The sequence below is a fragment of the Erpetoichthys calabaricus genome, chromosome 9 (genome assembly GCF_900747795.2).
Source record: "Erpetoichthys calabaricus chromosome 9, fErpCal1.3, whole genome shotgun sequence".
Classification (NCBI taxonomy): Eukaryota; Metazoa; Chordata; class Cladistia; order Polypteriformes; family Polypteridae; genus Erpetoichthys; species Erpetoichthys calabaricus.
In genome coordinates, this window is record NC_041402.2 from 176,925,953 (window position 1) to 176,941,351 (window position 15,399).

General features: G+C 36.5%; 2 protein-coding genes across 5 annotated transcripts in view; one reads left to right on the forward strand and one right to left on the reverse strand.

Moving 5' to 3' along the window:
* The window catches only part of LOC114656856 (40S ribosomal protein S25), a 1,002,297-nt gene that overhangs the window by 379,203 nt on the left and 607,695 nt on the right, over positions 1-15,399 (reverse strand). The gene's annotated exons all lie outside the window — the stretch shown is intronic.
* The window catches only part of LOC114656846 (ubiquitin carboxyl-terminal hydrolase 2-like), a 73,140-nt gene that overhangs the window by 10,268 nt on the left and 47,473 nt on the right, over positions 1-15,399 (forward strand). For 2 of the 4 annotated variants that reach the window (XM_028808428.2, XM_051931927.1), the window contains exon 2: positions 1,058-1,158. The exons of the other annotated variants lie outside the window; for them this stretch is intronic. The gene's annotated coding sequence lies outside the window, so the exon portion shown is untranslated. The remainder of the gene's footprint in view (positions 1-1,057; positions 1,159-15,399) is intronic. 4 annotated transcript variants of the gene reach the window in all.

Here is a 15,399-nt window from a genome sequence, read left to right on the forward strand (position 1 = left end):
AGCCTCAGCTTCTTTCACTTTACCATTCAAAACCCAGTTTACGACCCATCTTATTTAAAACTAGTTTGTAACCACATATATTGTGAAATTGTCTGCTCACTCTGAATGTAAGAGTAAATGTAAGTTGTCTTAGATATTGTTGGTCACAGAAAAAGGTTCAGTTATTCTTGGTAAGAGATTACTTGAATTGGTAAATTACAGAGCATGATTTTTTTATTTCCTCCTGGATGTAGATGATTGTATACAGTTTATTACATGGTGTCATTTCCAATGACTTTTGGGAGCACATAGAATGAACACCTTTTGAAAATGTGTTGACATCTATCAGTAATGTTGGAATTTGAAATCTCTTGACTGTTTATTTATAAAGCACAGTCTGCACTTATTCACTCTGATTACATGTTGTGGAGTCTGCACAGTATGTTCTCATAGCTTAGTAAAAAAAATACATCCTGCGCTTATATAATGTTGTGTTTAGAGGAACAACTAATTCAATTAGAGCCTGGGTTGAAAAAGGTAGGTTGCAACTAAGGTTTAAAAGCTAATATGAACAGGGCAGTGGGCACAAGAGACCTTGGTAAGTAAGTAGTTCTCTTCAGAGTAACTGGCACAGTACAATATAGTGAACTACAACTGTTTTTTAAGATGTAGTTAAACATGAGTAGTGCACCTCAGCTTTCTGTGTGACACAGTCACCGTAACCCATAGGGAGTGAGTAGCTCCTGGCACTAAACTTGGAAGATGTAAGACATATGGTGGATGTTTAAAAGTTTTAAGGATCCAGCAGATCATTTTACCTTTAACCATGCAAGTAAATAAGCTGTACTGTTGTAGAGCTGCAGCTGAATTTGCTCCAACTTTACGATTTTGATGCAATGATTTCTGCAAAATTACTGACTTCAATGTTTAAAAATGCCTAAAAAAATATATAGCTATTTTTTGTCAATTCCCTCCAATGGAAAGGCAATGTGAATATTTCCTTAAAGAAGGTGGAGATAGCTGTCTGAATATATTATAGGTCAATGTTTCACCAACTTCCCATTTGTTTTTACTGCAGGCCTCTTTGTTCTCTGTTTATATGCCTGCTTACCAAGGACAGGATGGCATAAGAACTTGTCCTGGATACTGTGAGAGAGTGGCCCCATCCAATGATAGCAGGTATGTTCTGCCCCAAGCCATCACTACTTTGATGATTTAGAAGTCATTGCCTTCATGTGTAGAAGTTGTGCTTTGACCCCTGTTCAATGCATCAGTCTACTAACTGCTCAGTCTGGGAAGGTTTCATTCTCCTTGTCTCAGCTGTTATATTAATGTAAACAATTTCCATGGAATATATCTAACAATATGGAGGGATTTTATCCACATGCCCCCCATGGTTGTTGACTTTCTGGCCTTTGTAACCTACCTATTGTTTTCATGTTGTCATTGTTTCTTCAGTACATTAGTGTTTAAAAAGTCCCAGTAATTTGTGCAGCTCAGCGAAATATGTCCTGCTCAAGTGAGTGTGTCTTGCTTTTTAGAAGGAGCACAGAGTCAGCTGTTTGAAGCTTTCAGAAAACCTTATCTGGCTGATGAGCTGAAATGGTGTAAATATAGCCTGTGCACATTCCAGAAGCTGCTGTCTCCTTTTAGGATTACCTCCCTTGTTGGGTGTGTGAGGCACTTTGGAGTTTTGAATGTTTTTTATGTGACACAGAGGAACATGAATGTACACTATATGCATGTTTGTGGTCCACTGGTCATGTGACATATATCTGTGGTAAAACACCGATGTATAGTATCTATCTATCTATCTATCTATCTATCTATCTATAGTTCACTCAAAGATGGCATCTATTGCCTAACATGCAGTGAGTGCTTATCTTTGCTTGGCTGTCATTATTTCATAATTCTATCCAGTTCAATTTTTTATCATTTATAATCCATGCAACATCTAACATAGAATATCACATATCTATTAAAATTAACAATAAAAGATAGATGTATAAACTTTGCCTAAAATATATCTGGAATCACATTGGCAGGTGGTTAGTTGACAGTTGAAGAGAAAAGAAAAAATCTTGTTAACAGGGTTTCTGGGAAAATAATTCTAATAATTCTAATAAGCAAACTCTAGAGTTCAGCTAGCCCTGGCCAGCTGTATGCCCATTCTCCTCCTATATAGACTACTCTACAGTTTCATATAGGCTACAGTCTATAATTGTAGCAAATTAAGATGGTCTGCCACTGTGTCTTTCACCAGTGATGTTAAATCATATACTCAAACTGTCACTGGCTTCTAGTTTATGATTTAACAAACAGTAAACAATAAAAGCAGTTCTATCCCAAAATGGTTAGAATCTTTCAATAAAAAGCCTTCATTAGCAGAAGACCTGAAACCTACAGCTTTCTAATGCACGACTGTCTCTTCCTTACCTTCAAACAAATTGTCACTTACTGTCTCTGTTTAGATTCTGCAAATATTTAGATGTGGAGAGTTACCGATGGTCCTCTCTTACGAGGTTTGACCAACAAAGTCATATTTGGATACTGAGTTAACCTAGCTGTTTTTTTTTTTTACAAGCTTTCTTCCATTTGACATCTGAATAGATGTCAATAGTATGTATCTATTTCTGATTACCTAGAAAAATGGTTTGGTGATGAAAATTGCCATCCTTGGACACAATATGTGCACGCTAATTCACTTTTTTTATTATAGAACATATTTTACCAGTAGACAGATTAATAGTCTGTGATGCCAATGAAGACATCCATTTTATTCTTTTACAACTAAATGATAGGCATATACCTTGTTTATGCTGCCATTTGTCTCCAGATTTCCCTAAAAGACAGATTTCTGGTGATAAGTTTGTCTGTAACTGTTTCCCTTTAGCTGTTTTCATAGATGATGACTAGCTTTCATAAACACATAAACGTAAAGCCGATGTAAATATTTCTTATAGTATTTGCTACATGGCTTTATAAAACTAGTTTTCAACAGGGCACAGAAGACTGAATGATGGAATAGTCATATTCTTTCTGACAAAGTGTTTTAAATAAATGAGCAGATTTACAGTGTTTTCACATAGTCTTCTTTGCTTTTTACATGTTTCTTTGGCAGTTTCTAACTGGCCTTTAATACACATGTTAACATAATTAATGAACTGCCCTGTCTTTTATGCAAATTGAATCTTTAACCTGTAAAGTGACAAAGGGACAAAAAGTCATATTGATGGAGAGATAAACAATGCATTCCTGTGACTGGCACTAGCTAGTAGTTTCACCAGCAAATGGATGACTGAGTTCTCCAAGAAAAGACAAAGTGATTTTAAGTCTGTGTAACTGTTTACCATGTTACCAATAAATAACTCATAATTATTTTAGAAGCTATTGTAAATCTTCCATTGCTCTATTTGAATTCAGAACATCTTTCACCAACAGGGAGAAAGAAGTGAAGTTCTCACAGTAATCATTGTTTTCTTTATACTGCTGACAACAGATAAGATGCTGTCTGTAACCAGATTTCACCACCAAATTGACTTTTTGACTGATTTTTCTATACCTGTTCTGTGTCACTGAAAGACAAGATGTATATGTAAGCCTCCTCTGCTTATTTTTCTCTGTTGATCAGAAAAATTGACAATGAGCTCTTATGACTGTTCAATTAGCAGCTGTTACCCCAAACAATATACAAATAGATATTATGTGGACTTCAGGATTCTTTTAAGAGCTTCTTTCACACAAATACTCCCACCCAGACTGTAGCCTTGTGTAGTGTAAAAACACCTCCCAAGGCCAGAAGAGGATGAACCCAGACTGGCACTGACTCACTGTGGAATCTGGATTAGCCTACATACTGTATGTGACATCAAGATGGATGCTCCCTCATGTTTTATTTTTATGCTTTTTCATTTTTATGTAATTTAATGAATACTACAGTTCTATTCTAAATACTGAATTATAACATAGCTGAATTATATTGCCTTCCAAATCACTGTCCTGCTATTAGTGTCTATTGAAAGACACTAGTTATGCACTTGCCATCAGTTGCCTCCCTTTCTGCTGCAGTATTTTAAGCACATTCCTTTTCTCCATACAGATTCATATAATCAAACACTGACTACCTGTAGTGCACTTTGAAATGTGTTGCCTTTCTATTAGAAAATTAGTGTTCTCTGATAGACACTGCCATTCATTTGCCATTTGCTTTTCACCACAAAGTACTGACCAACCATTTTGTTCAAATCCTTGATCAACCTTACTTGGAACTTTACACAAATAAATTACATTTTATTTAATGGTTTAGTGCCTTTAGACTGTTTCAGCAAATTCATTTTTAAAAACAATTATCTAGCTTGTCTGTACTACACGGTACTTAATTTTTACCCACCACAGAAGGATGCATACACTGTGCTTATTTTTGGGAGATTTTACAGAATGAGAGTTTAACTTTAAGTAAATTGGATTAAGTAGACCAGAAATGAAGGGATGGACGGATGGATCGCTGTTGTATATTTCTGGTGTTATATTTTAGAGAGATCATCATCATCTTATGGATCCAGCATCATAGATTTGAATCTTGTGCCCAGTTATAGTTTGCAGAATCTACATATGTTCTTTCCATGTTTGTATGTGGGATTTCTCTTTATTACTCCAAATAAGTGTCTTCATTGTGAATAAGGGGAGATCTTATCCTAACAGAGTTAGGCTTGAACAGATCTTGAAACTCTGTATTCTGCCTAAAACTATTATTAGATAAAATAGGAAGAAGTTTCCACTTCTGAATTATTATCTGAATTTTTATGCAGCATTTTAAGGTGAAATAGACAATATAATATTTTTCAGGGACTCTGTTTAACACATTACTGCTTAGGTTTTGATCATTCAAGGTGTTCAGCTTCCCAACAGAACTTTAGAAATGCCTTGTTTTCTTTAAAATGTCTTGATTAAAATGACTTTTCGGCACTGAAAACTCAGTTTTTACTTTCTTAAATAACTGTTGTAAAAAATGTCTTAAGCAAAAAAATAAAAACAATAAAAAGAAGAAAAAGCAAAATGGGTATATAATTAGTGTACTAAAGTTATTGGTAACTTTTGCCTTGATGTACCTGACTCCTAAGAAATCACAAAATGCTACACTTGTTTTGATTTTTCAGCCATTATAGAAAGAACAGGTTAAATGACAACCCCATCCCATCAGATCCCATTTTGGAGTAAAGGTGACTTATAGAAGATAAGGATATTCCCATAAATGGGGAAATACTGGTCTAATGTGAATTTCCCCTTGGGATTAATAAAGTATCTATCTATCTATCTATCTATCTATCTATCTATCTATCTATCTATCTATCTATCTATCTATCTATCTATCTATCTATCTATCTATCTATCTATCTATCTATCTATCTATCTAATCACAGCACTAGGAAAAAAGCAGACATAGGAGATAAGGTGGCATAATAGCAGAGAGTCATGCATGTTTTGAATATCTTAGCCAAGTTAGTCCTGTTCTCAATGTACTGTTGAATGTATCATTGACCTGTGATTCAGATAACACAAGACAGAATACATTATAGATGCTGAAAGTTGAATGAATTCTTAAACACATTGTGTCTGTCATTATTACAGAGATGTTCTTGCCATATATTTTAGACTCATGACACACTCTGCCCTGGACACACAAAAAATCACAAAGAACTCCACAACAGTATCCAGAAACATGCAGGTCTCTGTCTCACCTGTGATAAAGACAATGCATATGACTGCAGTATCTGGATTTCTTTAAATAGGACCTAATGGGCTGCAGTAATGGGAAAACCACTGATCAATTTGGAAAAAAAACTTTAAAACTTATTGCTGGCCTGCCAAAATAACAAGGACAAAACTTTGATAGTTTGGTAAATGATAACTGGAACTATTTTGTCATTCATGGGTGATGTGTATGCCTTCTGATGTAAAACATCAGATGCCACATTCCACAATAAGAACCTAAGCTGTCAAACATTCTAAGGTTTATGCTACAGTTTGGAGGTAGTTTGCAGTTTTAGTTCCTGGATGATTTTCCATTTCAATGGGAAACATACATTTTGCTGAAACCGAAGTACAAATAGCTCATGACATTAACTCCAGATATTTAAAAAAGTGTACCCACAGAATGCCAAAAGAAAAAAAATCAATATTTCAGAGTTACCAAACTGAAGTTTAGATCTAAGTTCCATTATAGTGTTGTGGTGGGGCTTAAAAAAGTAATTCAAAAATTTCAAATACTGATTCTGAAATGAAGCTCTATTATCCTTGATAAGCAGGTCAAAATTTATCAAGAGTAATGTGAGGAACCTCCCAATTACTGAACGCATTTTGTTACAGGTGCTGTTCAACCAACATATACATAATTACAGGGTAGTTTCTAAAACACACAAGAATACAATCCAAAGCAATAAGACTAAAGTCAGATAACCAGTTTTTTAGGATTAGCTGAAGGAAATAAGTTCTAAGAGCCATCTACACTTTAAGAATAAAGAAAAATGTTTCTCAAAATAATTCCCCATGGCAAGCAAATGAATAATTATTGTATTGCTACCCAGAATAAGCAAGAAAAACATTTTACATCTTGGAAAATTATTGTCTGTATTAGGTACAAGCTGAAACGATGTGCTAACCTCCCAGGCAGCCAGGAAGGAAAGAGCAGGGAGCTAGTTAATATTTAATTAGGACTGGGAGACATATATAACAGAATGAGTGAGAGAGAAGCCTGACTTCGAGTCAAGTTACAGCAAACAAGAAAGCTGCTGCATGGCAGGAACAAATGTAATCTACTCGCCATCCTCCATCATCCCATGGTGAGAAAACACCCTACACCTGCCGCCTTTGGCTAGGCAGCTTTTCTACTAGCTCACAATTGAAGTGAACTCACTGGTACAGCTTTTATTTCTTTCTACATTGGCTTGGCATGGCACTGGAAATTCTTGGCCTCTTATTACCTGTATATTTTATTATATTGTATTTCTAAATGTGGGGCTGAATTTTGCTGAGAAGTAATTTTCTTTCTATCCCATTTCCCATCCCAACTAGGTATGTCATGATGTGCAGGCCTTGTTAAAAGATGTAGGATTGAAGTATATACAAAGCATCTTTCTTGTAGTTCTCTTTTCCTTTCTCTTTTTTGTTTCTCTTTAGCTTAGTTTCATTTCCTTTTTCTTTCTGTTCCATTGTCCTCTTCTCTACAGGACTTTTTCTTGCCTTCATTACAGGACTCTTTCTTGCCTTCAATCTAGGACTGCCTTATACTAACAGTGTCAGTGCTCCAGGTCTGTGGAATTTGCACCTGGCCCCTGGCAATCAGCAAGCCAGCTTTTAGAATACCTTTTTTAGCATACACTTTACAGAGCCATTGAACCATTTCAAGGTGATTAACTCAGACAGTGCATGTGTGACCTCAGCAGAAATAGACAGTGATGTGGCGTGGGCAGGACAGTGAAACTGCTGTAGAAAATGACATGTCCCAGCACAGGTATTAATAAATGCATTGGAGAGAGTTGCTTCCTTACAATAGTGGGAGACTTAATGGACAGGGAAATAGCCTTAGAAAGTGAATGATGTTCACTTTAAAAGATTTGATTTTTCACATACATGCCAATGAGGTAAAAAGTAAAGATAGGCCCAGCACAAAAGAATTCTGAAACAATTAATTCTGAGGCAATGGTGTAGTGAATGATGGGAAATGATAATAGTGTTGCTTTGGTTCTGGTGGACTTTTGGCCTTTTTTATTTATTTATTTATTTTTGTTTTTAATTCTTACATTTTTTTTAGTATAGTAGTTGATGGAAATGTGGTCATCTTTTTTATAGAAGGTATAAAGTAAGCCAAAGCAATGCCACTTCCTGTAGTACCTCACCTGGGCTGAGGGTGATGCCAGTCTAAGCAATTTCTTACCATATTTAGGCTTCTATTTGCTTTACATGCTTTAAATATTTTAATATCCTTTCTGTTTCTAAGACACCAAATTTAAGCCAAGATTGACTCAATGACTGTGCTTGCGGTAAAGTTTTTTGACCAAGTAGTTTTACTATATCAATTTCAGTTTGTGCAAAAGGTCTGTTCATGTGCAGAATATGCAGTCCCCTAAGGTCATCCTTTAATTTTCCAACGCTCATAATCAAAGTCAGTTAGGCTTAAACTACCTACAGTTTTATGTTAATCAGTCTTTGTGTCAGTGGATCTTATAGGTCCTCCTTGACTGGATACAGGTGCTCATTCACAATTAGTGTTGTGACTACTGATCTATTCATTGGATTCAGTTGACTATCTATTTCAAAAGATGTAAAAAAAAAAAAAAATGTAAAATGATATCAACACCAGATTGATGACAGAGTTTTTCCAAGGATAAGTTTTGTATTTTCCAAGTCAAAGCTTATTTCTTCATAGTCAAGGTATACACTGTTTGGTGTGGGAAATTATGTTCTTAAATATTTTTTTTATAAATTAAAAAGTTCTTCCTAATCTTTCAGTTTAAAATGGGATCTACAAAGCATTGGTCTAGACATGGAAACAAAACCCTTAAAACTACCAAATAAGTCTACTGAAAACATGTTTTTGGCATTTCTAAAGCATGACAACAAAAGGAAACTGGAAGTAATACATTTTAATACAGTTTCTTAGCATTATTTTTCCTAGGATGCAAATATGTTCCTGCTTACTTGTCTATTAACCCTGACTATTGTAAGTGAAATTTTAATGTCAGTAATCAAGTAAAAGAAGACAAAACCATGCATATGTCTAAAGCTGTCTTTTCTATTAAAAAGTCAAAGAAGCAGATAGGATGTGTATACCAGGAGACAGGAGAGCACAAAGTGACTCTCTATTTACACATACCAAAGTTGTAATGAATGAAACAGGTAAAGGTCCTAGCAATACTGTCTTGTTTAAAGCTCCTTTTAGCTTTCTCTAATGCTAACAGAGGTGCCAAAAGGTAGAATAGAGCACAGACAAGGTTAGCAACAGAATGCCGAAGAGACATCAAAAGTATTGATTATCAAAAGTACAATACACTTATATTTGAAAGAGACCAATAAAGGGTCCTCCTGCTATCTAGCTTTGTTTTCCCCTAACTAAACTGCAAAAGACATTTATTTTTTTCTTTTATGTGTATCCAATATTCATTATTGCCACATTATACTTTTAAATATAGAGTGTGTAATGAAGTCACATGTAATGATAATGTCATGTCACAAGACTAGCGATGGACACTGTCTGTAAAAACAACTGTCATGCAAAAACAGTACAAAATAGAAATGGCTACAAGAACAAACAAGATAGCCCTGTAGTATCATCACCATCATAACTATGACATATGCTACTACAATATTTTCTTGCAGATTCAGTAATAGGCAGTGAGTGATTTATAATGGTGTAAAAATAATTATTTTAGGGAAACCATCCTCACAGTTTTCAGGTGTTCAGGTAGCCCACATGGTTTGTTTTCCTCAAATGTCCAAAAAATAAATAGTTCAATTTTATTGTGGACTTTGAATTGTTCCAGTTTAAGTGAGTGTGGCCTAAAATGGACTGATGCCCATCCAGAGTTGAAATATGTGTTGCACCAAGTGCTGTTAGATTAGCTTCCTACCCCGTCACTGGTATAAACAGATTTGAAAATAAATTAATGGATGGATTAATTGAAACTGTATTCCATATTGGGTTAACTATTGACTGTACATTTACATACACTTTGAGAGGATGGATGAATACAGGTTTTAGAATACACAGTGTGTAGAATATCACTGTACATTTTTTAGAATATCAGCAAGCATAATATGCAGGAGTTACCCACAATGTTTTGATTTTATATGTCAGCTTTTCTTTGCATGTGACAGATAAGATACTGAAATGTACTGATTATCTTTAGTTGCATTTTCTCCTAAAACCTTTGAAAAAGTGGTGGGATAGCATGTGGAGATACAAGCTGCTCTTTCACGCCTCTTGAGTGTGTGGAGGAGGGGGCTGTAAAAACTGGCCCTCCAACACTGTGTGGGTGCGGGATGCATTACAAAGCACTGGCCTCCATTGGACACATCAAAGAAAGGTCTGAGCAGCTTGTGTGTGGGGTGATGCTTGAAGGCCGATGACTCAAGTAAATCAATATTTTGTGTTGCCAGCAGTACCTGTTTTAGAGTGCTCACAGCATCTCTTCACTTGTGCTAGCTTAAATATTCAAGCAATGAGGAGAGAGCTCAGAAAAGGTACAGTTCTTAGGTGTTCATTCATGGTGTCTCATAGGTATGACCTCTGCAGAAACACACCTTGGTAGGCTTCCATTGTGTGCCACAGATGGCCCCTTAGACCTGGTGACTTTCTAGAGACAAGAGGATCTGATAGAAGATTTCTGTGCATGCCCCTCCCCCACCTTGTGATGTAATATTAAAACATATTGACAGACAGATAAGAGGACAGGGTCTTTAAAAAGTATTCACCCCTTGGAAGGTTTCACATTTTATTATTATACATTAAATCACAGTGGATAGGTTTTGACTTTCTAAAAAATTGATTGAAAGAAAGAGACTTTTAATGTCAAAGTGGAAACAGATATCTGCAATGTGGTCTAAATTACTTAAAATATAAAACACAAAATAATTATCACATTAAGTATTCATTCTCTTCAAGCCATTATTTAGTAGATACACCTTTGGCAGCCATGACAGACCTTGAATCTGTGTGACCAGGTTCCTGTATGAGCTTTCCACATCTGGACACTGCAATTTTCCCCATTCTTCTGTGCAAAACTGCTCAACTTTGTCTGGTTACACTGGGATCATGAGTGAACAGTTTTTTTCACGTCCAGCCACAATTCCTCAATTAAACTGAGATATGAACTCTGACTTGACCACTACAGGACATTCACATTTTGTATTGGAAGTCATTCCTACAGTATGTAGTTGTAGCTTTATACTTGGGCTCATTATCTTACTGGAAAACAAATCTTCCAAGGTGCAGGTTTCTTGCAGACTGAAGTAGGTTTTCCTCCTGGATTTTCTCTGTATTTTTCTGCATTCATTTTACCCTCTTAAGTCTTCCAGGGTCTGATGCAGAGAAGCATCCTTACAGCCTGATGCTGAAACCACCAACTTTCACAGTGGGGATGGTGTAGTGTTCATAATGTGTGGTGTTTGCAATAACATGGCATTTAGTCTGATAGTCAAAAAACTTAATTTTGTCTCATCAGTCAATATACCCTTTTTCCAGCTGACTACAGAGTCCCCCTTGTGCCCTCTGGCATACTAGCTGGGATGACATGAATTGTTTTTAATAAGTGTCTTTCTCTTATTAAAAAGCCAAATTAAATCCACTTTGATTCAATGTTGTGTAATAATAAAATGTGAATATTTCCAAGGAGGTGAAGACTTTTTATAGGCACAGTAGCTTCAAGTTTCATGTCAGTTTTTGCCTATGCCTTTTATTGCAGCCCACTCTCACCCCAGTGCTTTTTTCTTCACTTTTTGCTTTGATGGCATCTGTAGGGGTGGAACTTCAATGGTTTTTAACTGCATACATTTATAATGTCACCTATCAAGGCTGAAGTTATTTAATAGTCCTTATCGCATAATTAACCAACATTAGAGCTTCAACTTTGCCAACGTGCAAAAGTCTTAGTGCGCATAGCAAATATCGGGCCTCTTCCGGTTTCTTAGCATTCAGACAGAAGGCACAGCAACACTGAAAAGACAAAAGCTTCTGCTCTCTGGGCCACTACATTGCTGAACTTGTTGGTAATCTGCCATGGAAACCACTGGGCCTTCATTCTCCATTTTCTGTTGTGTTTGTCCTCATAGACAGAATACTTTCTTGTTGTGTTAGCAAGTCCAAACTTGTCTGCATTAATGCAAACACTCTAGAGGTGTGAATTTTCAAAACAGCCTTCTTAAACAGGAGCACGATGGGAAGAGGGAAGTGGTAGTTTGTGACTCTGTCTCTATAGAAACTAGTTACTCTGAGCCCTGTGCAAGCATGCTACAAGAGGGGAGGTGAATGGTAGGAATGTGGAAATGTCTGTGAGAATTCTGACTTCAACAAAGATCACACGTTTCTGAACCCACTGCCACACATAAAATTGGTGTATTTCCTGCCATTATGTTTGTTTTGGATTAATTTCTTTACTATGGCTTATAAATGGATTCATGGATATAGCATATCCCTAATGCTGGAGGGTTCCTGTCTTGCTTACAATGAAAGATACTCTATGTCCTAAACTGAGAACAAAAGAAAAAAATATGGGTGTGTAACTGACTACAGAAACAGAAGCATATTAGACCTTTGGTGTCTCTGCAATATTAATACTTCCTACTGTGACTATACTTTCTGGATATCTCTTGATCCTGTAAAATTTCTTAATTATGTAATCCATCTCCTCAAATTTTGGCTTTCCAGTTTTCTCTTCTGGAATACAAGTGAGACAGATATCAGATATATGCCTAATCAAATGTACTGCATACACCCTACAGTTTTACTTCCAGTGCATACAAGCATTTTTTAATCATTTCCAAAATACTGCATGCTTACTTAACCTCCTTGGCGTTAACTCCGAGTGCGACTTGGGCTTGAGATTCTATGTAAATATAGTTAAACCCAAGTCAAACTCTGGGTGACATGTAATCATCCACTTTACAGTGTTAAGCCTGGATGATTCTTGAGACAGTATTCTAATAATAATAATAATTCATTACATATATATAGCGCTTTTCTCAGTATTCAAAGCGCTATCCACACAGGGAGGAACCGGGAAGCGAACCCACACTCTTCCACAGTCTCCTTACTGCAAAGCAGCAGCACTACCACTGCGCCACCTGTATTTTGCTGTCATTTAGCTGATGAAATAACATCATGCTGCAAAAAAGCATGAATTTTTCAATGCGTTCTGCCTCTTTATGGAAATGCTATGGTAACTCATCAATATTCATGAGTGGGACAGAGCTTTTAACCAAAAACAAAATGGCAAACGAAATGCTGTAAAACCATGTGAATTTGTCACCAGATGCTGACATGGATAGCAAAACTGATGCAAACAGTACTGAACAACCAACCACCATGATACTCCTTGTGAATTTGTTCACATGAAGCTTCACTGTGGTACAACAGTAGCTGTGTGGAAAAGGCAAAATAATTGCAATCAAATCGCAAGAGAAGAAAGATATTAGCCTCCTAAGCACTGTTCACTGTGAAGCAACTGTTAACGTTCATGCCTGGGGAAATGCGGAAGTATTTATGTTGACCTTCTTGTATTAACATGTTTCATAAACATTTTTTCTTGTTGAAAAAATTAACTAATTTTTCTGGGGTTAAACATAATGCTAAGGAGGCTGCTAGTCACTTCTCTGTGTTTTTTTTACTTTACTCTCTTCTATTGGATTCTTCTACATCTTGATGTTTTGTAAATTTATTCTCCAGAACTTGATCTTGTGCTCTAAGTATCAAATCTAAGTATATTGCATGTTTGTTTCTTGTGTGTTTATGTCTTGTGTACCTGATCCTGTCAGATCACAATTAACATCATCTTTTCCTCTGGATTCCTATGCACTCAAATCTAATTAATTACCTTGTACATTTAGTCACCTAGGTGTAACGCTGCCTTGCAACAAGGAGACCAGGGTTCACGTCCTGGTGTCATCGTGGAGTTTGCATGTTTTCACTGTATTCACATCGGTTTCATCCAGGTGCTGTTTTCTTCACACAGTCCAAATACATGCCAATTAGATAGATTGTCAATACTAAAGTGGCCCATGTCTGTTCACCCTGCGATGGACTGGCACCCTGCCCAGGGATTGTCCCTGCCTTGCACCCAATGGTTGCTGGTGGGGGCTCAAGCTTCCCTGTGACACTGCTACAACATTTACCTCTAGTGATTGTTTTTAGATTTTCAAGTTAACCTTTAGGATTGCTGATTCTGTTATTTTGTCAGAATATACCATACTTGGAGTCAAATTAGTCATATCCCAATATTCCAGAATTATCTATTGAACTCTGATCTTGAAAGATATCAGTGTCCTACATCTCTGCTTAATGACCGACTCATACTGTTTGGCATCATTTTCCTATATACTTATCTATCTGAGCATTAGCCTGTCCAGTCCCTGTATCTCATATGTACTGCCAACAGCCTGATGCCATTACATTTCAGTGGGTATTAGCTTAACTCTGGGTTTACTGGTATTGTCAGGAAACAGTATATTGATTTTTATTTAACAGAGGTATACGCCTGTTAGTTTTTATTGTATAAGAGTGTTATCTCTTTGGTGGCTGATACTCACAGAACTTTTTACATTGCATATTACCTAGCAAAGTACTAAACTTGTTAAATTTTAGTGTGTTGCACTTTCATCTCCAGGGTGGCCGTTCTTAGAACCAAGTGCACTATGTATTTGCCCACTAGAATTTAATCATGTTCTAGTGTACAACAGCTTAAAATCTGAAAATTTTGATCGTGTTGGAAGTAGAGGATTCATATATCTATAATAGAAGTATTATTTCAGTAATACTGGCAGTCAGACTGCTGTTTGGGTAATTTTAGAATTTAGAGTCTATAAACAGATAGAGCTTAGCAGTGTGTAAGACTTCCCAGCAGTTGAGGAGCACAAAATGATAGGAGATAACTGTTATAAAGACTCTGCTGGGCTGAGTTTTTCTTGTTCAGGGGTCTGTTCTGTACCCTAATGTCTTTTGGAAGTGCTCCAACATGCTGCCTTCTCTTCCTCTCCGCTCTGAATTATTGATAAGATGCAGGCTATGCTCAGACTTAAGAGAGGGACAGAAAATATACAGAGGAAATAGGACCCCAGTATTCCAAACTAGATAAGAGCGGATACTTTTACTTATTCAAAGTCCCCTGAAGTGAAAGAGAAAATCAGCATGTGCCTGGCAGGTGAGCGTAATCATACAGAATATGATGAGCTTCACTGGTACCTGACTTATCCCTGTCCTTCTCTCCAGGTATTTCATAACCTAACATGTTTTTTCCAGCACCATTGGGTGCAAAGTAGGAAATAATCAAAGGACATGGCACACCTATATTGCAGAACCAAGTTGTGCATACAGTTACACTTGCACTCAAATAAGGCAAGGTAACTCCAGTTAACCTAACAAATGAAGAAAGCTCAGGCAGACCTGGAGTGAACATGCAAACCTCACAAAGACAGTGACTGGACATGGAATAGTCATGATATTTTCTTATTTATTAATGGGCATGTAAATTATTCTTGACTGTAGTGAGTGACTGAATAGGACTTGTCATTAATATGGCTTTTTCTATTTCTGGCATCCCACTACCCAGGTTCTCCTAATTGGTGTGCCACAGTTTTTCTTCTTTTTTTGTCTATCTTGTTCAGCAGTACTACAAAAAGCATGGGAAGGCGCATCTCAGTTGTGGTCAGTCT